Source organism: Delphinapterus leucas, chromosome 6, assembly GCF_059928025.1.
Source record: "Delphinapterus leucas isolate spDelLeu-1000000601 "Yukka" chromosome 6, BTC_Dleu_Yukka2, whole genome shotgun sequence".
Lineage (NCBI taxonomy): Eukaryota > Metazoa > Chordata > Mammalia > Artiodactyla > Monodontidae > Delphinapterus > Delphinapterus leucas.
Window position 1 is genome coordinate 96,429,436 of NC_143134.1, and position 25,576 is coordinate 96,455,011.

General features: G+C 36.7%; 1 long non-coding RNA gene across 1 annotated transcript in view; it reads left to right on the forward strand.

Annotated features, from left to right (window-relative positions):
• LOC111187976 (uncharacterized) overlaps positions 1-25,564 on the forward strand; it is a 92,208-nt gene extending 66,644 nt beyond the window's left edge. Inside the window, exons 2-3 of the long non-coding RNA XR_002648330.2 lie at positions 4,861-4,934; positions 16,813-25,564. This is a non-coding gene — a long non-coding RNA (uncharacterized LOC111187976). The remainder of the gene's footprint in view (positions 1-4,860; positions 4,935-16,812) is intronic.
• The last annotated feature ends 12 nt before the right edge of the window (positions 25,565-25,576 follow it).

A 25,576-nucleotide genomic window follows, 5' to 3' on the forward strand; every position in this document is an offset into this window, starting at 1 on the left:
GCTGTCGGGGTGAAAGTGCTTATAAATAATCACTTTCTCTTTTGTTAAATTAGGAACAGAGGATTACTTTGACTGACAGCCAAAGAAAAGAAAGGATACTGAAGAAAAGGGAAGCATATTGATAGTAGGAAATGACTAAAAAAAAAAAAGGCTAATTTTTGAGAAAACTGTTTAAACTTCAAGAAAATTAAGCAACAAGGAATAATTAATTAATCTATTGAATAAAGAATAAAGATTAAGAGCCAGCAAGGGTTATGACCACCCATAAAGCAGCACATCATTTTCTTTATTCAATACACTAAATATTTTTTGATTACCTAATGGATGCTGAGCAGTGGATTAGACCACATTCTTCCTAAGCCATTGTATTGTAGAGCACCCTACTCCTTCTTAAGGAACCCAGGGTGAATTCTTGTACTACCTGTGGAGAACACTGTGGGGTTTTTCACTGTATGATGCATTTCCTCTATGAATCTGGGTACAAGAGTTAAGGAGAAATATCTTCTCAGACACTGGAGGACTGTTTTTTTCATTCTTGGGTGGTAAGTGTCTGAGTAGATAAACTTTTCTGCCTCTTCCAAACAGACACTGAAGGCCCACTATCCTCATTTTACAGATGTGAAAACTGAGATCTAGCGTTAGTTTGGTGGTTGCTTAAAAAGAAAATCATTAATTAGAGATAGAACTGGGTCAAAGGCCAAGGTTTTGACATCCAAGTCTGTATTATTCTTAGTAAACTAAACCAGTACTTTTAAAGCCCTATCTGTCAAAAAAAAAGCTATTTGAATCACTTATAGTAGATAAGCACATGGCTTTTTTTCTGGGGAAGTCATCTGGAATGAGATAGGCAGGTATAAATATCAAAAACAAATAGACCTGTTTTCATGTAGAGGGGAAATCCAAAGCAGGAGTCCATCTGTGAAATGAGTCAATGTGGTATGTGAAACCAAGAATGGGAGATACTGCAACACTGACAGCTCAGATGGACTGGAATTTCATCCATGGCACACTGCATACTGAGCCTGCAAGAATCAACATAAATTCCAGGACTGGGTGGATGGTGAAGTAGAGGTGGTTGACTTAACCAACTTGACCTCAGATTACAGTTGAGTTTAGAGACGCAAGGTAACAAGTGATACCTTAACTATAAGACTGGGAAAGGCAATGGATGACTATGCACCATTAACAAGCAGAAGAATAAAAAATAATTTTTTGAACAAGCATACAGTTTGCATTTAAGAATTTTTTCAAAGATTCTTTTAATGCGTGAAGAATATTCAAATACATGCATATAATTTTCCTGTAGTTCATCAACAATACTGATCACTAGGGCTTCTTCAGAAGATTCTGATTGGCTATTCACTTGGCCTGAATAGCAAAATATATGAAATGGCATTGCCTAAGGGTTTTATACAGAGAAAAATTTTAAACATATCCAGCTGCCAGATGGAAGATGTGTTTGCAGAGCTCAGAAAACTGCTGCAGAGCAAACACTGCTGAACAATAGCAACTGGGGCCTGCCTTGGCACTAGTTATCTATTTGTATTAAACAGGGCACAGAGGAGATATTGCTATGGTCTGCTAAATGTTAGTGCTGGATTAAGACCTATTGTAAGTTATGAAAAACACTACAGCACAAGCAGCTATAATGATTTAAGAAAATATGACTGCTGCTGTTGTTTCATCTAGGAGGATGGCACTTATAAAAATACAAATTACTTCATAAAACTGATTCCTGATCTACATGGAATCATACAACCGCATCATGCTATCATGTTTTGCAATGATATATACTACTATCGTTGGCCAGGTTTATGGAAGTAGTCTCAGAAATTATCTTTCCTCAAGGTATCAATATGTAAGAAGATAGGACCTTGGTTTGTGCTTAATTTGCCTAATCACCTTGGATTACTCTATGTTACCAAGGGTTATTTCTGAAGTCAATTTATATAGATGCTTTGTGTGATATGGGAGATATAAAAAGAATGTCTCCAAAGTAAGATATGTAGAAGAGAAGCACAGAAGTTGAAGTCAGATGAAGGAAAGTTTTTTACCACTCTGTACCTCATATTTATTGATCTATGAAAACTGATAATATGTAGTTCACATAGTTGATGGGATAATTTAATTAAACACCATAAAAGAAGGCTCTGACCATAATCTGGTTTATAACAAGGTAGCAATCATGACAAGAAATATTTGATTGTTGTTAACAGGTTCCTCTTAGACCTAGAAATATAAACTATGAGGAAGGAATGATGGTCTCTCCACCAGGATACCCACAGAGGGAAGCTGACTACTCTTTACCACTCTCCAACCTCTACCCCATATCACCCGCATATCTCAGCATTAAGTTATGGCTTATTTAACCCCATCTGGGGAATGATTTATGCACCCCTGCAGGCTAAACCCCAACTAGTATGGACACTAGTCAAAAATGTATTAATAGTTTCCTTCCTAGCAAGTGGAATATGGAAATAGTTCACAGCTGCCATCAATGCCTGCTGAATGAGTTTCTGGAGGTGTCCAGAACCCCAGATGCCTGTGAGAGCATCGTGCTGAAACTTTTTGACCTACACCAATGCTGTGCAGTATCTCCACTTGACTAACTACAGACTAAACTCCCTCTGATAGGCTGGGAATACTGAGTCTCTGACCTTAGTTTGTGGTCATTCCCCATCCTTCTCACAAATGTCCCCTCTGTTGTCATAAGGTCACACAAAATGCCTGCCCTGTTTAGAACAGAATTTTTTGGAACTGATGTCTACCTAGATTAGATTTGAGTTTAGCCAGTGTCCCTGAGTTTTATGATACTGGATTTACACAGCCATTCACTCCTTCCTCACCTTAAGCTTGCACCTTGTCTTGGTTGTACTCTCAAATCCACATAAACTGTTTCCAGCTCACATCCATCTGGTTACTGGCTCTCCATTCTTGGAAGAGCTCCTCGTGTCAATAATGCAGCCCAGGCCTACAGTTAAAGTCACTCTTGGTTGCTTTATAACGGCTCGTTTAGCATAAAATTCATGCAATGGGGGAAGTTGTGGCTTCTACTTCTTATGAAGTAGTTTTCTTAGGTTAACAAACTGGTTTTCCACTGAGACTAATTTCTTCACTTCTATCTTATGCTCCATATTCAGCAAATAAAAGATTTTAGATGAAAAGAACCACAGTGTTCTCCACACATAGTACAAGAATTCACCCTGGGTTCCGTAAGAAGGAATAGGGTACTCTACAATACAGTGGCTTAGGAAGAATGTGAAAACATGTATATGTAAGCCAACAAAGAATGAATGTCTGACTCTCCTGTGTCCAGAAAAATAGAAGGCCCAAAAGTGGAATATTATGCTGCATTATAGAACATTATTGAAAAGTCTAAACTGTTCTTTAGAAAAGTTTTATTTTCCAAGTTATTTGTACCTATTCATGCCATTTAGACTTCCTAACAAAACCTGTTGGGCCACACACTACTCACCTGCATAAATTTACTTGTTAGAAGCATCCAAATTAGGCATCATTAGGCAGATTACACTTTTAGAGTTTAAGACACTTGAAAATGTTATTTAAAAATAACTAGTAATAATTTTTAAGATATCTCTATTATAGGGGAATGTGTAAAAGAAGTAGAAAGAGGTAAATATCTCAATTTTCTAAAAAGATAATGGATAGATCCCAGTAGTGTGGACCTAAATAGATATATATTAGTTATAATGAAACAAAAACTAAAATACTACATAAGTGGTCTAGGAAAAGTCAAAAAGAATGAACCTCAATTAATTGTAGAATAGATTAGTAAATATTAATTACAACTCATTGTGTCACATTCTGGGGGTACCAATCTGGTCTAGCCCCAAGCATTGCTCAATAGATTATTGGATAGGAATGGGCAAAGGACTTGAATAGACATTTCTCCAAAGAAGATATACAGATAGCTAATAAGCACATGAAAAATGCTCAACATCACTAATTATTAGGAAAATTCAAATCAAAACCACTTCACACCCATTAGAAAGACTATTATAAAAAATAATAATAAAAAGGAAATAACAAGTGTTGATGGGGATGTAGAGAAATTGGAACCCTTGCACATTGGGAATGTAAAAAACCACTGTGGAAAACAAAAATTACCACACGAACCAGCAATTGCTCTTCTGGGTATATAACCAAAAGAATTGAAGTCAGAGACTCAAACAGATATTGGTACACAAATGTTTATAGCAGCATTATTCATAAGAACTGAAAAGTATAAACAGCCAAGTGTCCACTGACTGTCCATCAGTGGGTAAACAAAATGTGAAATATACACACACTGTACTATTATTCAGCCTTAAGAAAGAATTAAGTTTTGGCACCTGCTATAACGTGGATGCACCCTGAAGACATTACACTAAGCCAAGTAAGCCAAACACAAAAGGACAAACGTTGTATGAATCTGTTTCTCTGAGGTAGCTGGAGTGGTCAAATTCACAGAGACACAAAGTAGAATGGTGGATTCCAGGGGCTGGGGGGGAGGGAAAAATGGAGAGTTATTGTTTAATGTGTATGGAGTTTCAGTTTGGGAAGATGAAAAACGTTCTGGGGATGGATGGTCGTGATGGTTGCACAACAACGTGAATGTATTTAACGCCACTGAACTGTACACTTAAAGATGGTTAAGACGGTCAGTTTTATGTTATGTATATTTTACAATAAAACAACAAAAACAACAACAAATAGATTATTGGGTAGGAAGAGTTATCTCTGCAAAGAAGGAGTATGCCTTATCTGCAAAATGAGTTAAGTGACCAGTCATGTCCTTGTATTTGTCCCCTATACCCTGATTATTCTCATTACCTTTCTTCTTTTTGTCCATATTTGTAGCTGAAATCATGCTGCCTGGGAACAATAAGGAGTCACAACGTATTTCCATGATGAAAAGAACAAGGAGGAAAAAGGTAATTCGTCATATTTTTTCTTTTTCCTCATTCCTCTTTGTTGTTACATACTTCCCATAGTGTTTTCCCTCTCCTTTTATTATTTATTTTGTCTTCTTTTTCTTCTCCATCTACCTACTCCTCCTCTTCTTGATCATTTCCTTTCAATCATCTTCATCAATACCTCTTCTTTTCTTTTTCCATTTCTTTTCTTCTCCTAAATAATGGCAAAAGTATGTATCAATCATTAACAAGCTTGGAGCAAGTATTCAGCATCTTCATAGGATTCATAGGTCAAGATATCAAAAGCCCACCACTAGGAATATTTTAAAGTCTTTGTGAATAAACATTGTCAGCTCCCTCACAAGACCACCAAAGAAACTGTTAACCCAACTGAGTTCATTAAGCTTATTGAAGCAAGGGAGATCACCACCTTAAGAGTTTCAATAATGTCTTAAAGGGGAGAAATTAGGGAAGGTTTTGGTCTTTGGAGTCTGAGCTAAAGTAATTTAAGGAAATTAATTGGGGTTGGGAAAAGTTTGTGACATATTTAAAATTGTTGCAACAGCAGGTTGAAGATCTTAAAGCAAATCTTGATAATCAAACTATTGCTCTAATAAGCAAGCTGTGTGTCTAGGTAAATGAACTGTCATGCAAATCATTCACTCAGATATGTACTTTAGTCTGTAAAAATTTATTCAAGCAAAAAAATGAAATTATTTACTGATTTTCCAGTTTATCTTTCTGATTAAAAATTTCCTGAGCAAACAGTTAAATCATATTGACACAGATGGTCTCAGTTGCTAGTCCCAATTATAGTTAAATTATGTGGAGGCAATGGTCTTAGCTCTTACACAGGAATGGTCTTAGTTCAACACAAAGAGACTGGATTTCAGAAAAGTAGTGAGTAAAGACTCCTCTGATATACACTGGAAAGAAGGTAAAATATAGGCTGAACAGCTCTCAATCAGGGAAGGTCTTGTATCCTGGGGGCATTTGGAAATAGGTATAGGGAGTGCTATTTGCATTTAGAAAGTAGTGTCAAGGGATGGTAAATGAACTGCAATATGCAAGGCAGTCCCACACAACAAAGAATTGTGGAAACTAAGACACCAGTAGAGCCCATAATAAAAAGTCAATGGCTGGATAATAGTAATTTTAGGTAGAGTCACAGTTGTTTAAAAACCACACTAGAAGACAGCAACTTGTCACTTTACATTAGTCATCTCCATTAACATGTCAGCAAATACTGTATTTTTTTCAGCATTCTGAAAAAGACATTAAGGAAGAACTAGGAAAAATGAAATAAAGTTGGAAGGGATAGCTAGTATTACAGGTGACACAATAACATTCAAATTTTTCTCAAAGAATAAAGGAAATGGGAAACTTAACAGAGATAACATATAGATTCAGTATATACCCACCAAAATGAAATTAAGTCAGCTTCTAAAGACCATGCTTAGAAGCAGTTTAAGCAGGGAAGATTTAAAGATTTTGGCAGATTACAAAATCAATATGATTTGAGCACAAATTTCAAAGCATATTAGGAGAATTGTATTGAATTGTGTACATTATATTTTAAGAGAGATATTAGCAAAACAAGGTGAAGCCAGGAGAAAATAACCAAGATGATGAAGGATGTGATGAAGGGTGTGGAGACCACAGCATATCCAAACTGTATGAGAAATTACTAAAGTAATCAAAGACTTTTAGCTTGGTGATTAGAGAAATAGAAGTTAAGGAGAAATTGTTGTCTTCAATAATATATTAAGAACCATCATCTTAAAAAGAAATGTTTGACATTATTCGAGTCTTGCGACTCAATGTGTGGTCCACCTACCAGAAGAATTGGCATCACCTGGGAGCTCCTTAGAAATGCAGAATCTCAGGTCTCATCCCAGACTCATTAAACCAGAATCTGCATTTTAACAAGATCCCCAGATGATTCTTTGTGTCTGAGAAGTGATTAGAGAAGTGTTTCCCAAACTTATCTGAGAGCAATAATCACCTGATATATGTGATAAAATACAGATTCCCAGAACCAAACTCAGACTTTCTGGTTCAGAATTTCCCAAGGGAAAAGGCCAGGTAATTTATAGGTTTAGCAAGTGCAAAGGGTGATATTAATCACACAAATTTGGGAAACTCTATTCCCATTCACAGAACTAGACCTAGAAAGACTACCAAAATCAGATAGATTTTGACCACAATTTCTGAAACTTTGTCCTATCATAAGAATAAGCTGCTTTGGGAGGTAATAAGCCCTGCTCATAGAGCTGTTATAAGCAGAGGCTGACCATCTTTCAGAAATGACAAAGGAGGGAAGCTTATTTTTTGTGGGAGGTAGAACTTAATGAGTATATGTTTCCTTCCAAATATAAAATCTAGATTCTTCTAAATCCAGCTGTGATTTCTCAATTTGTAGAGACACGCTTAGTAATAAAAGCCAGAGGCAAATCCAAGAATAAAAAAAAGTTGACCCCCATTTCTGTAGTGCATTCCCACTGATGCCTTTCATGAGCATTTGCTGGTAATTCATCTAAACTGTGATCCCAATGACACCGGGAACTGAAAGTAGATCCACAGGTTCCAGGAAGTAATTAAGGGTTTTTCTACTGAGCTCAGCTTGAATTAACTTCATGGGGTCTTGCAGCTGCTTAGATTTTTCACACCAAGTTATGTCATGGTACATAATTTGATGCTGTAGTTTATTCACAGTTAATTCTTATTAAATGAAGCCCAGTGGCAGTTTTACTGTAATAAGGAAGAAAGTACCGCTTGTTTTATTGCCAGAAAAATGTTCACTGAGGTGAAAAATCGACTCACCTATGATCAGCTAATATACAGGTAATTGTTACGTGGAGTTCTCAAATTGAGCAGCTACAAGAGTTCTCAAATTGAACTTCTATGAAATTCCACCCTTATTTCTCTTTTATTGCTCTGGTTATTTGAAGATTAGATTCAATTAGCGTTTTGCCCTTCTGTTTCAAATTCTAGCACCAAGTTACACTGCTCACTCGGAATTTTCCAGCAGACACTATAACAAAATCAGACAGCCATCATTTCAGTCAGCCATGCTCTCTCTCTTTTTTATGTACGAAAGCTATTATAGAGGAAAAAATAGTTGCTCTGAGTAAGGAAGGAGAGTGGAGCAAAAGGGAGAGGATCTGACGGGTGTGAAAACTGGCTTTGCCAGTCTAAAGTGTGGACCTTAAATGCACAACCCATTATTCCATGCAAGTACACATCACTTGTGTGAGTATGAGATTTGTGTTGGAGGTATGGCTATGACTTGACAGAAGTATAAAGAGGGGAGAGGAATTATATGAGGTTCTGTGGTGTTCAAAGTCGTTTGCTGATAACTTTTTTTTAAGGAACAGTCTTTTTCTTAAGTTTGAATCTAAGAAGTAACACTCAATTAGGTCTCATTGCATGGCATTACCACTCATCAAACATTTCATGCTAGAAATCTCCAAATCGTGCTCAGTGCTTCTTCTTCCCCACCCCATATTCAAATGCTCACCACATCCTCATTATTTTACCTATTAAAATGCCCTTTAAAACAGTACATTAACACATTTCTGAGCACCAGGTATGTGTTGGACATAGTCTCACACTAAAGACTAAGGTCGCCCCTAATCAGCTAGCCCCAAAATTATATAACAAGCCTTTATTTCCTGTCCCTCATTTAAATCTTCCTTTTCCTCAAGAAATGAACTTCTACCAGGATGATCTTTATGAAAGATCTGACTCTTATAAAGTCTAAATGACTCCCAACCGGCTGAAAAACAAAAAGTTTCCCATGTGAGTAATCATGAAAATTGCCTGAGTTCTTTTGAAAGACAGGGAAAAATAGAGAAAAAGGAAGGAAGGAAGGGAGAGTTTTACTCAGGCTGCTATAACAATTTACTATGATAAATTACCATAGACTGGTTGGCTTAAACAACAAATATTTGTTCTCACAGTTCTGGAGGCTGGAATGTCCAAGATCAAGGTGCTAGCAGATTTGGTTCCTAGTGACAAACCTATTGCTGGTTTGCAGGTGGCCATCTTCTCATTGTGTCCTTACATGGCATAGAGTGAGAGAAGCAAGCTCTCTCTTCTTACGAGGGCACTAATCCCATCATGAACACTATCTCTCAAAGACCCCCATCTCCAAATAACATTACATTGGGGATTAGGGTTTCAACATATAAATATGGTGGGGGGAGGAACACAAACATGCAGTTTATAACAGAAAAAAGAAAGGAAGGAAGGAAGGAAGGAAGGAAGGAAGGAAGGAAGGAAAGAGGGAGAGGGAGGGAAGGGAGGACAGGAGGAAGAGAAATCTCCAGGCCCCTCCCTTGTCAATTCTTATTTGGTAGGTTTGGAGTGGGGTCAAGAAAGCTGACTTTTTACCAGTATCCTTGGAATTCTTATAATTAGGCATATTTAGGAAACAATAAAGAATACAGCCAAAATATATACCTTGGCATTCAAAATTTCCAATCCACCCTGACCCACCATCTACATAGTACTTCACATTCTTTAAGGTATTTGTCTTCCAGTCCAGTCATTCAGAATTTTGTCTGCAAACCAAAATAACTGTGAGGCTTTGTAAATAACCCACACATGTAGGTCTTATCCCTGTATCCCTGGAGTACATGATTCTGTAGGTCTAGTGTGTAGCCCACGAACAGCCTAACAGGTGATTTTGATCACAACCAAGATTGAAACCTGCTGCTCTAACCACATCACATTAGACTACCAGCCTTCATTCAAATAGCTAGTCCCTTTCCTTTCACCATGATGATATTTTCTTCTGGCTGGGATACTCTACTTTTCTCCTTTTTCCAACCTGGGAAACTAATTTTCAAAACTCTCTTTAAATTTTCACCTCCTCTTTGAAGACTTTTGTTTCCCCCATCTCAGTCTACAAAAGATTCCCTCTTTTGAGTTTTCTTAATTCGCTCAGATTGCCAGCCTCTTAGTGCACGGTCTCATATCTATTAGAATAAAATTGCCTCTTCTAATAGATTGTGAGAGCCCTCTTTCCAGAGATGGTGACATTTCTTCCTTATATGCCTTGTATACTAGCAACACATCTGGAAAAGGGATGGAAAGTAGAATGGAAGGAATGGGGCAGTCATTGAGAGGGGGTGCAATGGGGGGCATTTGGGGTGCTGGCACTATTCTTTTGATTTGTGTTCATTTGTTTATATATGTTTTACCTCAATGAGAAATTTAAAAGAGAGAAAGAGAGATGGAATAAAATTGTCCACCATAATGAAGATGAACCTATGGTTCAGACTCAGAAAGGAGGCTGCCTGGTTACTTGTCTCTCTTCTGTATTACACTTTGCCTGACATCACCTTTAGAGAAGTTGAGGTCTGTGTTTCTCTACCTACTGGTTGCCTCTTTTACTGATTAGAGGCATGGAATTTATTACATAGTTTTTGCCAGTCTGGTGTGTCTTTTAACATAGAGTCATATTACTATTAAATAATTATTTAACTGAATCAAAAATTCGGAATATGATCAAATTCTGAGTCAAAAATTCTGATTTCTATGCCTTTCATGCCTCCACAACAATTTAGTAGTTGTGAACTTCAAATATGTTATTCTGTTTCTGAGGCCAAGGTTTCCATAGGATGAAATTGATTTTCATTCATTAAATGTACTATATGATAAACTCTAGTACTATATGCTAGACTCAAGGTTCAACACTGGAGATCAGACAAGCTTGCTGCTCTTAAAATCCTTACAGACTATTAGAGGAAAGAATTATTATAATATAGAGTGAGAAGTATTACAAAAGCCCCCTTGGGAGTGTGCATGTGCCTCAGGAAAGATTATTATCTCCTGTCCAACCCACCTCACATCAGAGTCCTGTTGTGCACTTCTAAAGAGATATGTACTCTTTGGCCTCATCTGGGTGGCAGGAGAGGAAGAGGGACAAATCATAGAATGGAAAGCACACTGTAAAATTTAAAACCTTGGGAAAGATATGCTGTTCCTCTTGTAATGTTGTCTCTTGATTGACTTTTGACTGGTGGTTGCCTATTACATTGGCCATTCACTACTTCAACTAATTTTTACTGAATCCCAATCATTTGCAAGGCACTATGTTAAAGACTAAGAATAAAGCAGAATAAAGACAGTTTGTCTCTGCCTTTGGAAGATCACAGGAAGAACAGACAACCAGGAAATCAAAATAATGTGGAAAGTGCTATGATAGGGAAGTAGAGATTGCATGTTCATTTCTGAGAGAAACTGACCTAAACTTGGTAAGGTGGGAAAGTCTTTATCTGAAGGATAAAGCGGAACTAACCAAGAAAGGAGGGGAGTATGAAGTTCTGGGACAGTGATTTGGCCAGAGGGAATAGCACAGGCAAGGATCCAAAGAATGTGACAAATTCAGGGAACTGAGAAAAGTTTAGAATGTATGTGGGGAGATAAATGGTAACTTTGGAGGCTGCAGAGGCAGGCATGAACCTGTTTGTGATGGACCATCAAAAGCTTTGTAAACTTGGTTTCAGAGTTTTGACTTATATTCTGGAGGTAAACAGAGATAGCAGAACCCATTTTAAGCAGCAGAGTGATATTATAAGAGTTATAATTAAGAGAAAAAAATCACTTTAATTGCAGTTTGAGAAGTTCACTGTGGTTAGGGCCAGATTGGGGCAGGAAGGTAAACCAGGCTTCTCAGCAGGATATATTCACCACCTAGCAGACGGTGTGCTAGGGTATGAGTGAAGGCACCAGATAAGCATGGTGCATTCTTTTTAAAATTTTTGTTGTAGTATAGTTGATTTACAATGTTGTGTTAGTTTCAGGTGTACAGCAAAGTGAATCAGTTATACATACACATATATATACTCTGTTTATAGAGTCTTTTCCCATATAGGCCATTACAGAGTATTGAGTAGAGTTCCCTGTGCTATACAGTAGGTTCTTATTTGTTATCTATTATATATATTGTAGTGTATATTGTCAATCCCAATCTCCCAATTTATCCCTCCCCCGCTTATTCCCTGGTAAACATAAATTTGCTTTCTCCATCTGTGTAGCATGGTATGTTTTCAAGAAGTAAACATTTTACTTAGAATTTGGGATAAAATAAGTTTTGTGTTCTGTATTCCTAAGAAGTTTCACCACACACCTGTGCATACAAGTCAGCAGAACCTTGCTCTTCTCAGACAGCCAAGCTTATATTTTCATCATGAAAGTTTGGAAAGTAGGACATTTTATTTGTAGCAACAGATTAGAAAACTTGCCATTTTTGTCTAGTCCCTGAGGCTTCCCACAAAAAAACAAAAAACCCAAAAACAAAACAAAAACTTGAAAGCAAAGATGATATTACTTCTCAGCCAGGATTAGTGACTCGGTACTAAGCAACAGTCATCAACATAAAAAAACACAGGATATACTGAGATATTTATTTAAAGTATAGGCTTTATTACTGGGGAGATGCAAATTAGACTAAATTCCAGGATCTGTTATGTGAAAAAAAGAAACTGAACAATTACTGCAGGAAACACTTTTTCAGCAACATTTAAAAGCCAAGCATGCAAATTTTGAAGGAAAAATCATCAGAAATTTTGGAGCTAAAAAGAAATGTCTTGACTAGGAGCAAAACAAACAAACAAAAAATCCCGATCAAACAAACAAATGAAAAATTGTCTGATACTGCCTTCAAGATCAGTTTCAAACCTTCTTGGAAAAAAATCTCTCATATTTAGAAGTACTTTTAGAAAAGTGCTGTGCTGCAGATATGGCCAAATCCATTTGAGTCAAAAAGGGGAAACCACATAGTTCCCTTAGAGATCTCACCAACCAACACTTTTTAATATATTCTAAACATAAGAACACTTTGATAAGAGACTGAGGTAAACCTATTTACTTTTGCAACTGCTTGAAAGAATATACCATAATGATTTGGCTGTTTTACTGGTTTGAAAACTAAGTAATTGAAAAGAACTTGTTAGTGTAGTAATTATTATTGTAAAGACATTTTCCACAATTTGATGAGTTTTCTAGTAAAAATGAGTTTTAAATTATATGTAGAAATTTCCTCGGTGAATATAAGATTATTTATGATTTCTGATTTTTCTATGAGCCAAGAGTTGTCCCAGAATACTCAGTGTCATCAACACAGTCTGCAACTATTCCTGTTGTTCCTTCTCTTCTTATCTTAAGCATCTTAAAGACCTCTAGACATTAAATAAGTAAAACACATAAACCCTACAGATAGAAATAATTTAACACTTTCTAACATAAACCTAAGTAATTATGTTTCTTTCTCATGCATCTGCAGAACCACTCCAACAATTAGTGCTATGATAGCAGCAATCAACACAGGGCGTGGGTATTACCCTAGAGGTAAGCTATACCAGGGCAGGGACAATGTTATTACAGGAAGACTTAACTCTGAAGAAGGCTAATGAGAGAAGGCACAAAAGTGACAGAATAACTTATGTATATGCTTTAAAAGTTTATAAGTGATTTGGACTCTAAAAGTGTCCAGATGCAAATTTTAATTCATGAGGATGAGGTTAACCACTCCTCTTCCACCCCACTCCCACCCAGTCAAGCAAATTCTCTGACATCAACTGAATGTCCTACAATTCAACTCAATTCTGACACTATCTACCCAAAGATAGTGTCAGATTCCACAGGTTAAGGGTTCAGTCCTACAAGACTGCTCTCCCTCCCCTGCTTCCGATGTCAGTTCTAAATCCAGGATGTTACCTATACTTCTGACCAACTGGCTATAAATCAGAGGGTCCCAAGACTCCCTCCTTGGGTTCAATTAATTTGCTAGAGTGGCTCACAGAGCTCAGGAAACCCATTTACTCACTAGATTGCTTGTTTATTATAAAAGGATATAACTCAGACACAGTGAGATGAAAGAGATGTATCAAGCAAGGGATGGGTAAAGGGCATGGAGCTTCCAAGTTCTCTCTGAGCATGCCACTATCTCCAAATCTCCAAGTGTTCACCAACCCAGAAACTCTCCAAACCCTGTCCTTTGGGGGTTCTATGGAGGGCTCATTACATAGGCATTATCCATTAAACCACTGGCCATTGGCAATTGAACTCAATCTCCAGTCTCTCTTCCCTCCCCAGAAATGACCAAACGTTCCAACCCTCTAATCACTGGTTGGTTCTTCTAGCAGTCAGATCCCCCCATCCCTAGGGTACCTAAGGGCTTTCCAGAAGTCACCTTATTAACATAACAAAAGACATCTTTATTGCTCTTATCACAGCAAATTTCAAGGAATTTAGAAACAGTGAGAAATATATTTTGGTCATCTGAATGACCAATATATGTTTCTTATAAATCACAATATCACAAATTCATAGAGGTTTTGTTTAGTTTTGTTTTTTTGGTCATGTTTTACTTGTATAATGTCTAGATGTATATAGGAGTCTTAAGAAAATGAAGGCGCTCAGCATTGACATGGCTCTGAGGACTTCCACATATTGTGGAGTTAAAAAAGCACCTGTTTTGGAACACTAGGGACATGGTATTTCTATCAGTTTCTTTTATTTTCAGTATAAGCCTATTTTCCTCTTTAAGCCAGTGTGCCAAGGGACCCTTGAGCAATTGAATGCACAGGCCCTGGTGACCTTTTGGCCATTTGCCACATAACTCCTTTTTCAACTACAAAGCTACACCACAAAATTGTAACTAGAAGAACATGGTACCCCCGGGTTTGGGCAATTCCATTTCAAGAAATAATTTATGTAATTAACAATAAGGAAAAAAACAAAAAATGTGAGATATTGTACAGTTCTGTATCCAAAAAAGTTTTTGAATGCCTTTTACTTCATAGTATTTCTATTAGAGACTAGTGGGAGCCTGACTGTCAGTGCCTCAACTAAGAAAATTTGTAAATTAACTTGCCTGTAGACAAATCTTTTTTTTAACCCCTCCTTTCTTAAAGCAAAAGGAAGTCTTTACTGCTCATATGTAATATCTGATTATGCTATATTAGGTGTAGCTTTTGACAAGTTCATTTGATTAATGTATATCTCTGGAATTCTGAATCTTCTCTCACTGCCTTATTTTTTTTTTTAAATGAACCATCTAATTCATTTAGCACTTAGCAAAGGTAAAATTTCCTCTCCTGTGATCTTGTCTGTTTAAGCCACTAGACTATTATTTGAAGGCAGGTACTTGAAGGCATGTGTATACAGTTGACTCTTGAACAACAAGAGTTTGAAATGCATGGGTCCACTTATACACAGATTTTTTTCAAAGAATATGTACTACAGTACTACAGGATCCACAGTTGGTTGAATCCACAGACACAGAAGGTCATATACTGAGGACCAACTGTAAAGTTATACTTGGATTTTCAACTGTGCAGTGCCCCTAATCCCTGCATTGTTCAAGGGTCAACAGTGTATACATGTATATACAGTTTTATATATATATATATATATATATATATATATATAATATATGTATAAAATATATTTATAAAATCTCCCAGCAGAGGTCTCACACACAATGGCTGTGCCAATAAATTTTGATGAATGAATAAATGAAACAGGAAAAATTAATAAATGTCTAAAGTATTGCTGAGTTAATGATACATATGAAAAAGTTATTTGATATGCAAATTAGTGATTATAAGGCACATTACAAAGAATACCTAGGACGCTGTTTTGTTCCAGTGGTTGATACAATTTTGTCTTCTATGAAAGCATCCTGAAAAAATAAATTGTGATTATTATTTCTAAATGACTCAAAATATGGGAACCCCACAGACATTACTGGGGGGCAGGGGGAGATGAAAGAAGTTTCACAGAAATAAGAATAAACAAACAAAGCTCAAAATTATGGTTCAAGAAAATTATGGTGGTAGTAGAATGTCTGAAACAAATTATCAACTTTGTCTTGACTTCTGATGCTAAGGAATCTATATTTCAGTATACACACTAATTTGTACATACAAGGCATTTCTTTCTCTGTCAAGCAGATTATGGAGTTCTTAAAGAATTTTAAAATGCAATCAAATTGTTTGGGTTCTGCTGTCAAAAAAATATATTTATGAGAGTGAGAAAACATGCTCCCAAATTGCCCCGAGCTTCCATTTCTGATATCATTCTACATCACAACTTTCTTCTTCCCTGTGGGTATCTCCTCCACTAGAACATAGACTCTAGTGGAAACTATGCCTGATTTTAATTTGTATCACCAGCAACCAGCTAATGCCTAGCTCATAAGGGGTTAAGTCAGTAGATATCTATGGAATTAATAAATGAAAGAATGAATGGGCAAAACATGCCTCTGTAATATCTGTAGAGTTCAATTTCAAGTTTATGCACTGGCAGATGAAGCAAGACTACTGGAATTAATCAGAAATGAAAACTATATTCTACTATACCACCAGAATTCAAGACATTTGCTGTGATTCACGTGGACCTGAGCTTTACTGTCTCATTTCCCCTGCTATTGGGATTTCAACATGGTGAAGGAAAATTGAACACTTACAAGAAAAATTACTAGGAGACCAAATATGTGCAATAATATAACCACAAAATGAAGAGTAAAAATTTAGGCTACCTTATCTGAAATTATTATAAATAAACATTTTGATTAAATAGCAATGCTTTTTTCAAATGGGAAAAAGTGACCCACACAAGCTTTATAATTTTCCAGCACTTTTCAATTAGTAAATCATCTTTTAAAATTAAAATTAGCAAGCATATATTTGATGCATAGAGAGATTCCACATATAGTGCTATATGTAGAGAGAGATTTTATTATATATTTGATAAAAATGAATATCAGATAAATATCATTTGAAGTTCATAATACCTTTTGAGATAGCTGAGTTAGAAATATTATTATATTTACAGGTCAGGAAAATGAGTGTTAAGTTAAATTACTTGCTCACCTATGCAGGACCAAGATTCGAGCATTGATCCTGTCACTACTCGTGTGAGAAGAAGCAGCTTGCCTGACCATCAATTTCCAGAGACCTTATAAAAGGTATGTGGGAGGGAAACAGCATTTAGGTCTGACTTTCACCCAGACCTCTTTCCTGTGTGCTTGCTTGACTTGCCTATGTCTCCATGGCTTCCGATCCACTGAGGGCACCAGTTCTCTCACTCTTTGCATACCCATTTATCTGCTTTGGTGGTAACCTCCCCCAGCCTCAAACGCAGCCCTGAATTAATTATACTAATCCTTTTGCTTCCAACTGGGAAAAGTAATCAGATATTCTCCTGAGATGCTGGCATCCTGGACTGTCATTGGGATCAGGTGTAGCATATTCAAGAGCAGTCCGGATGCTAAGTTGTTTGCTGTTCCAGGGTGGAATCCTGGCACTGAACCTAGCTGTCTGCCCTCTGAGTTTAGGCACCAAAGAGGGAAGCAAGCATTCCACTGGCACATCTGTGCTCATTTCTGAGAGTCTCGGGAAAGGGCATGATGCTACTCAGCTTCCTTCTGCAGAAACAGAAGCATGGACTTCAAGATATCCATTCAATATTCATCAGGGACACAAACCATGTAGGTGCTATCCTCCTATAGCCTGGAAACCACGGAGACTATGCCGGCTTCCTACCTCCCCAAGGATAGTCTTGCCTACTAAAATATTTAAAAACAGAGTCACAATGTTTGTCAAGGAGGTAGGATTATCGTGAACCATAACAACTAGATTTGCTCCAATGCCCATCCCCAGGGCTTTGCCCCACCACTTAATCAGTGCCTTAACTTGTCCTACTTGCCTCCCTACCACCTCCTTCCAACACCATGGACCTCAGCCCAGAAGGCTTCTTTCTATGGTACCTTGTACTAAGGACCAGAAGCACCTCCCCTACAGCCAGACCATGGGAACCTCAGGCAGCAGCTCCCTGTAAAAAAAATTTGTCTCACTTCATCCTTAAAGAACCTGTAGTGAATTTTCAATACAAAAGTTAGAATTCTCAAGATTTCACAGATGAGAAAGTGAGCTTCAGAAAAATTGGAAAGAATGTCACAAAACTATTTTAAGTCAGAGCCTAAGCTTAAATGTAGACAGTCTGATTTCCAGCTCTGGGGCAAGGGAAGGGGAGTAGGGGGGCCAGGGGTTACAGAGAATAGAGGCTTTACCTCCACAAGCTGATGCTCTGATACTCACCGGCCTAGGCAGTGACAAACACTGAGGAGGTCTTTATTGTCATAGGGATTAAAGTTCAGTAATGCTGAATTAGAGGTGACCCACTGGTAATGGCAAAAAGCACCAAGACAACATTTGGACAGTTTTTAATCCTGGTTGTTTTAGTCTTGGTGGACTGTTAGTGGAACCACACAGGGAGCAACCACAGATCAAAGGGCTTCAGAACCAGGACATATTGGAGAAATTCTGGTTTTCCCTCCAACAGCCTCCTTTCTTAGGAAAAACTCTCAAACATTTTGTGACAAGGATTTTTGCAGAAAACAGAGCATATTCAGTGCCTCCCAATTACCCAAGAGTCCAGTTCCCAAACATGGCTTCCAAGGCCTTTGTGCTCTGCCTCTGCTCACTTCTCTACCTCATCTTTCACCTCCAGCTCCACACTGCAGTACGAACTGCCTGCAGTTCCACAAAAGGCTTGTGTTCTCTCTTATTTCCAGGTCCTTGGTCAAACTTTCATTTCTGTGTGGAACATTATTTTCCATTCTCTTTCTTCTTGTGTCATCTTTCACAAATAAGCCTAGTCATTATTATGTTTGGAAAACCCTTCTGAATTCCCCTAATAACACATTAGTTACCCTGATGTGTCTTTCTCTTATCATACACTGTACTATACCCTCTTTGTAATGACATCACTCACTCAAAGGAAAGCTCCGGAAGAACAGAGATCATTTTCAGCTGCTAGAAATATGTCTGGCATGTAGTATGCATTCTAAAAGTATTTATTGATTTAATGTTGCTGTTAAAGAGAATTTTAGCTCCAGAGTTATCTACATTTATAAAAATTGGAATAGTAGCAAATAGGAATGGAAATAGAAGGATAGAACCAGAATACATGGCAAGTTAATATAGAGTAAATTGGCAGTGGCCTTTGTGCTGGATATTCTGTTTGACCCCTTCCCGATGCACACTCCACCTTAATCAACCCTGCTCTGGGTTCCAGGAGGCCAAATTTTGGGGACCATATATATACCATGTTCTCTTACCACCTGACTTCCTATTAGGTTCTGCCAGTGGATGCAGCAGAAGGAGATTATAAGGCAGCAGGAGTGATTGATCAATTGAGACATTTGTCTTCTTGGCTCCCTACTTTCCAGGCTGAATCCCAGCCATTTAACTACCAAAGTGACCATCTCCTACAGGTGCATGTCTCTCCCAATTCAGGGACAGAGGCTAAGGCTTAACCACCAAGTGTGAATTTCTCCTTCCCCTTCCCCCCCCACACCTTTGTAAACAGTTTCTTTTCAGTGTACCATCTTCCTACAAGGACCCTAATCCATAGAGCCTTATATTTTGTGAGATTTGGACTTAACTCTGCAGGAATTGAGAACCAAAAGCTTTTAGAATATAAAGATATCCATACAGTTCAAATATTAGCAGAAGAAAATAGCCTATTACACTACAGGTTCCTCAGGAACAGAGCCTTTGCCTTATTTGAGTCCATAACCAGTGCCTAGAAGAATGTATGATATACATGGCCTACAATACATACTTATTAAATAAGTAACCTCAAAAACAATTGATCAAATCTGTGTAGCCTAAAGCTTGAATTATAATCAAGTGTAGACAAAGCGTTTTCTTAAAGAGCCCCTAGTAGTAACAAAACAGGTAGATTCCAGAGAAATCCTATAAACTAAAATCAGGCAATCTAAATGAGTGCTTCCCTGAGAGAGCAGGACCTGAAAAGGACCTCTTCCCATATAGGTGTTGTTCCAGCCCTTATACAGCCATCTTACCATGTCCACAGATAATTCCTTCTCGGTGATTAACTACACTAGGACAGTGCTGCAGTGAGCAGTTATTGCTTTACAATCCATAAGGACAGACTTGGAATTGAAGGCAGCATTGTCAGCAAGGCACCACTTACCTCATCCTGCGGATATCACTCTGATATCAAAAGGTGGTGGACTTCGATAAACTTTCCAAGTATAGAGCCTATAAGGGTATTTCTAGAATCAGGAAGCCTGAAAGACAGGTACAAGGTGCCAAACAGAGCTGAGGAAGTGAGGGGGAAAATGAGGAGAAATTAAACAAAGAAAAACACTGCTGGATCTCCCGAGCAAGTTCTTCTACCTCCCCCTTGTGGCCAAATTTTCCTAGAACTAGGTTTTTTTTTTCCCCCCCTCAAAATAACATTTATTAGTATTTAGGTCACATTATAAAAATGAAACTTGTTTATTGCAAACAGAATAGAAAATTCACTGGAGTGGATAGGTAGAATACCATGTGAAAATGTGTAAATTCTGCAACCGAGTTTTAAAAATGAATTAATGTTTCAACAAAGGTTTAACCAAGAACAAAGAGATTCATCCAGAGTTTGACTGGTACAGAGTGGCGAACTTCATCTTCATAGAAACTCATGTAATTCTCATGATAACCCTTAACAGTAAATATAATTGTCCCCAAATTAGTAATCTAAGAGTGGATATGAAAGCTTTCACATATTTGGTGCCTACTGTGTTCTAGCATATGTAAGAATTCTGCATAAACTCATTTAATTCTTAAAATATCCCTATGGGATTAGGTAAGAATAGCAATTTTTATTAAACTTCCCAAGGTAACGTAGTTTATACATTACACAGATGGGACTTTAATTCTCCCGTATTTCCGCTATTCCATGTTGTTTCATCATATTCTTTCTGAATTCCCCTTTTAACTTTCTACCAGTATTTCTTAAAGTTGGACTTGCACACCTCCAGTAGGGACACCTATGACCTCTAGGAGATTCTCCTACCTTTATACTCTTCTATATATCTTATACCTGCCAAAGATGAGGTAGAGACTCTCCTCTTGACCTTATGCATTAATTACACATTCATGTTAATAATTAGTGCGATAATCAGAATTAGAAAGTACACTTTGTTCTCTTTAACACTCCCCCCACCGCCCAACTCCTAGAGTAGGGAACACTCTATGGAGATAATGGTGCAGAATTATTCCCTTTAAAATTATAGTAGACACATTTGGATTCAGTAAACAGTGGGAGTTATCAAATTTTCTAAGTTCAAAGTGGAATAATAGAGAAGTGAAGAAGTTGTGAATTACTGAGTTTGAGGGCATACTTGAAAAAAACTACAAAATCACATATAGCTATTCAAAACACTATATAATAAAGAGGGGATAAAGGAATATATTATCTGCTAGTTTATCTCTTTTATCCACACCAGAGAATCTTAATTCTCATTTTCTAGGACTTCTGGGTGTGTTTAAGTCTGCCAAATTAACTCATAAACTTTAAATGATAACTATATATTAATTAGCATTTTAAAAATATGTTATGCAGTTTATTGGAAGAGTTGTTATAGGCTAGGTGGATGGTAGTAAAAGTAAAAGACATGGGAGAAGTTATTATCAAATTTCCAAATGTTTAATAATTTATTTCTTCTGTGCAACAGATCACCCAGTAATGCATAAGAGTCCAATTCTGCTTGGGTTTCGTTCCTGGCTTTGCAACTCACAAGATTGTGACCTTGAGCAAGTTATTTATCCTAGCTAAGCCTCTTATCCCACATTTGTAGTGATGACAACAAAAATCTATTGTGAGGAGGCTCAAATAAATGAGCAACGCCCTTAAGCACTTTCGTATAAGGAAGTTTCGACTGATGTTTGCTCATTGTATTTGAGCTTGAAAATTACTTCACCCAAAATTTACCTTCAAGAGAGCATCTACTAACCACTGGCTAACAGTGGTTATACTATGGCTGGGATCAAAGCCAGGAACACTCTGGATAGCAGTATTTCTTTGGTGGATTTCCTGCTAATGAGACTCCTTTTCATGCTTTCAAACCTTGATAATATATCTTGTATTTGTATAACAATTACATATTTTCAAATACAATGGTATACATTTTCTTATTTGGTTTGACAACCAACACTTCAGCTTCATGGCTACTCTGCTGTTTCTGTGGCCAGTCCTGCCACTGCACTCTGAAGCTTTAAGTACACGTTTACCCAGTGCATGAAGTTGGATCCTAGGCTGGAATTTGGAAAATCACCAAAAGTACACATGGCACCTCCCTGACTTTTGCCTCTAAACACCCATATATTTGCTAAATACTTGCTGGGCTATGAGATAACCTCCAAGAGGTTGCAAATTAAGTGTGTGACACTAATATTCATTGTGTAAGTTAAAAATAAACTAATATTATAGCATTGTCTGATTACAAAAGCAAAGCAACTATAGAGACATATAGAAAAGAAAACAATCCTTTTGTTGGTGAGAGTAGATAGATCCTGTTAACATTTTAATGCATTTCATTTTACTATTTTTCTACGAATATTTGTGGGTTTGCTTTCTTTTAAACAGGGGGATTAAAATACATAGAGAATTTTCAATCAATCAATAAGTAAAAATATACGTATCTTGTTACAGAGTCTTCTCAGACAGTGGATGTGATTATCTGAAGCTGCAAATTCAAATATAAATTGTTCTTACAAATGACGATAGTACTGAGGACCCTCCTACCCACCCCCATCAGCACTATGAAGACCAAAACATAGTTATGTTAGTTTCCTCCTCTGTGTCCTCACAGTATTTTTGTCATGTATTCCTAACAGTAACAAATCTGTTTCTCTGAAACTACACTGTGAGCTCTTTAAGGTCAGAATTGATGGGTGGTTTATCTTGGGGAGATAATCCAGTGTAATAGTTAAGAGAGAGAATTCTGTAAGATTGCTTGGGCTGGTTTGTTAACTCAGCTATCTGACACTTGGAGAGTTACTCAGCTTCCTCGTTGGAAACTCCAAAGTCTTGTTTCAAGAATAAGATGAGATAATCCACATATAAAGAAGTTAGTCCATAGTAAATGTTCAGTAAACATAATGTTGTAGATCCAGAACCTGACATTGAGCATAGCATGGAGAAGATTCCAAAAACTTGTTGAAACAAATATTTTCAGCATGAGCAATAATTATGAAGCTGACATCTACAAGGTCTGATCCAGGCCTGTCACTGACTAGTTATGGGATTTTGTACAAGTCAGTATCTCTAGGTTTTGTCTTTCTCATCTGTAACATGGGAATAATGAGCGTTTAAAAAAATTGAACTATAACAAGTGTTTCATAAAGACATTATGCTTGAACACCATGAATAGATTTTCCTGAGAATGAATTCTCAGAAGTGATACTAATGAATCAGAGACTATAAATGCTTTTGAATTTGGTGTGGGGAGGTACATTTTACCTCTCTCCTTTCCAGAAGGGCTATGCCAATTAGCAAACTCAGTAGCATTGTAACAGAATTCATATTTTACTCTCACCAAAAAGAGGACTGTTATTTTTTAAATGATTTGACCAGTGTGATGTCTTCTTTGGTTCTTGCCATTTTAATAGATACTTTTTTGTTGCTGTTGTTACTGTTGAGGTTCAGCTTTTCAGGTTTTTACAGATGTATTGACAATTTATATTTTTGACTTGTTTGTGCACTTTCTCTTTATATCTTTTTTCTATTTTTCTATAGAACCATTCAACACTTCCTTGTCAATGTGTAATATCTCATGACATATTAAGAATGTTAACACAATGTTATATTTTCTAATCATTTCTTTCAAGATACTGACATAAAAATGTTTACAAAATAGAACAGAAGAAAACACTAAACCATAAAGCTCTTAACAAACATTAGCTTTTAAAAAATAATCTCAAAACCCTAAGTACAAACCAAATTTAGACTTCTAAAACTCATTTCTATTAGTCCTTATATCCCAGAGAGTTTATGGCCTTCTATTTATAAACATTATCGCATTAGGAAAATCCAAAATTTCTGGGGCACCCATGAAAAACTGTGTGAAAAAGAGCTTTAAATTTGTCAAATTTTAAAGTTGTCACATTACCTTAAAATAGCCTGCTTTTGCAGTTAAAAGCTTGAGTGAGTTCTCACTGATTAAAGTTAAGAACCTCTTAAAAAATTTAATGAACCAAAACAGTTGTTCTAATATTAAACATTCTTTCAGTAAATCTTAGAGGTTTAGTACTGAACCAGAATAACCTTTCTTTTTTCTAAATTCAACCATTTATTTTAATGCATATTAAAAGATTTTGAAACATTTTGGCAAAATAGGATTAGTTTTCTTTTTCCTCAGGGTTACCCCCCAGACCAGAAACCCCAAAACAAAAAACCCAAACCAAAACAAAAAAACCCTTAACTTATAAAGAGAACACTTGGCTTTTATTTTTTAAAATAAACCACTTAGTAATTGGGTTTCTCTCCTGAAAAGTCATCTTTCTGTTAATGGATTTTTTTGTAGCCCTTAGTTCAGTGCCATTAGCGACAGTTTTATTCACCTTCCTTTCTCTGTTGCCAGAATACCTGTGTTTATGTGTTTATGATCCCATGAACTAATCTTGGGTTGGGAAGAAGTGTTGGTTTTTGTATTCCTAGAGCCAGCACAGGACTTGGTCCGTTGCAGATACTAAGTAATGTTTTATTGAACTGGGTAATGGTAAAAACACATACAAGATCCAAGGTATGAACTTACCCTCTGCCTTCCATAATCTTCTGAGGGCAGATAAAAACAATTTTTAAAATGTTTAGCCAACATTTTCCAAATTGAGATTCCATGGAGTAGTGTTACAGGAGATTTTTGTAGGCCTCCACATGTTCAGCAAAAAGAAAATTAAGTATTTGGGAAACATTGCTTACTTTAGGAGATGCATTATGCACCCATGTACCTATGAAGCCTCTGAAGGGATACTGTGGCATAAAAAAGGGGACTATTTCATACACACCTCTTTCAGTTTCTAACATAAAATGATGTTTGATTGGTTCATTTTAAAACCTGCAAGAAGATATTGCCTTATGAAAGAAGAACTGAGAGCTCAAAGTGAGGGTCAGTAGAGAGAAGTATAGGTTAAGAAGCAAAGTGAACTCATTAAATTAATTAATAAGTAATAGAATTGACTTACAGAAAAAAAAATCAGTAATATGGAAAATAAACTGGATAAACAAGAATGCAAGCTAAAAGGTAGATAAATATAATGAGATAAACATTATGATAAACATTTTGAGCAGAATGAAGATTTAACCTATGACTCAAATGTGCTACTCTTGAAAATCAAGACCAAGATGTAATTTAAATACTTCTGGGAGAAAAATGAATAAAAAACTGGAAATTACACATTAAATGACTTACCAGGTTATGTGAAAAACACATCAAATAAATCACACCCAGATTTATCCTGGGTCTTTGAATTTTAACTACTTATTTTGGAAATGTACAAACATACACAAAAATAAAGTGAACAATATAAGGAAACTTCATGTATCCATTACCCAGCTTCAGCAATTATAAACATTATTTTAGTTTTTCTCTAATTGTATCCCCTTTTCCTTTTGGGGGAAATATTCCATACATTTTGTCTATAAATATTCAATACACACCTTCAATAAATAAGAACAGATTTTTTTTATATAACCACCATAATATTGTCATATCTAGCCATGTTAATAGTAAACTCAATTTCCCTTTGGCCTGATCAGAGGGGCCCTGTATATTATAAAAATACAGGGAG